Source organism: Bison bison, unplaced genomic scaffold (assembly GCF_000754665.1).
Source record: "Bison bison bison isolate TAMUID 2011002044 unplaced genomic scaffold, Bison_UMD1.0 scf7180017864388, whole genome shotgun sequence".
NCBI lineage: Eukaryota > Metazoa > Chordata > Mammalia > Artiodactyla > Bovidae > Bison > Bison bison.
The window spans coordinates 5,767,422-5,768,820 of record NW_011494960.1 but is presented as its reverse complement, the minus strand read 5'-3'; positions in this window follow the sequence as shown (position 1 = coordinate 5,768,820).

Sequence of the window (1,399 nt, the reverse complement as noted above, 5' to 3'; positions counted from 1 at the left end):
TTTAATGGTTCTCTGAAGACCTACAAGACCTTCTAGAACTAACACCTAAAAGATGTCCTTTCATCATAGGGGACTCAAATGCAAAAGTAGGAAGTCAAGAGATACCTGGAGTAACAGGCAAATTTGGCCTTGGAGTACAAAATGAAGCAGGGTAAAGGCTAACAGAGTTTTGCCAAGAGAATGTACTGGTCATAGCAAACACCCTCTTCCAACAACACAAGAGACAACTCTACACATGGACATCACCAGATGGTCAATACTAAAATCAGATTGATTATATTCTTTGATTAGATTCCCTGGAGATGGGAAAGGATTCAATTCAGTTCAGTTCAGTTCAGTTGCTCAGTCGTGTCCAGCTCTTTGTGACCCCATGAACTGCAGCATGCCAGGCCTCCCTGTCCATCACCAACTCCCGGAGTTCACCCAGACTCACGTCCATCGAGTCAGTGATGCCATCCAGCCATCTCATCCTCTGTCATCCCCTTCTCCTCCTGCCCCCAATCCCTCCCAGCATCAGAGTCTTTTCCAATGAGTCAACTCTTCGCATGAGGGGCCACTGAAGATGGGCGGGCATGGTGGAGAGGTCTGACACAATATGGTCCACTGGAGAAGGGAATCACAAACCACTTCAGTATTGTTGCCTTGAGAACCCCATGAACAGTATGAAAAGGCAAAATGATAGGATACTGAAGGAGGAACTACCCAGGTCAGTAGGTGCCCAATATGCTACCGGAGATCAGTGAAGAAATAACTCCAGAAATAATGAAGGGAAAGGATTACCCACTCCATTATTCTGGCCTGGAGAATTCCATGGACTGTGGAGTCCATGTGGTCACAAAGAGTTGGACACAACTGAGCTACTTTCACAACATATTCTTTGCAGCCAAAGATGGAGAAGCTCTATATAGTCAGCAAAAACAAGACCGGGAGCTGACTGTGGCTCAGATCATGAACCTCTTATTGCCAAATGCAGACTTAAATTGAAGAAAGTAGGGAAAACCACTAGACCATTCGGGTGTGACCTAAATCAAATCCCTTATGATTATACAGTGGAAGTGACAAACAGATTCAAAGGATTAGATCTGATAGACAAGAGTGCCTGATGAACTATGGACAGAGGTTCTAACATTGTACAGGAGGCAGTGATCAAGACCATCCCCAAGAAAAATAAATACAAAAAGGCAAAATGGTTGTCTGAGGAGGCCTTACAAATAGCTGAAAAAAGAAGAGAAGTTAAAGGGAAAGGAGAAAAGAAAAGATATACCCATTTGAATGCAGAGTTCCAAAGAATAGCAAGGAGAGATAAGAAAGCCTTCCTCAGGGATCAATGCAAAGAAATAGAGGAAAATAATAGAATGGGAAAGACTAGAGATCTCTTCAAGAAAATTAGTGATATCAA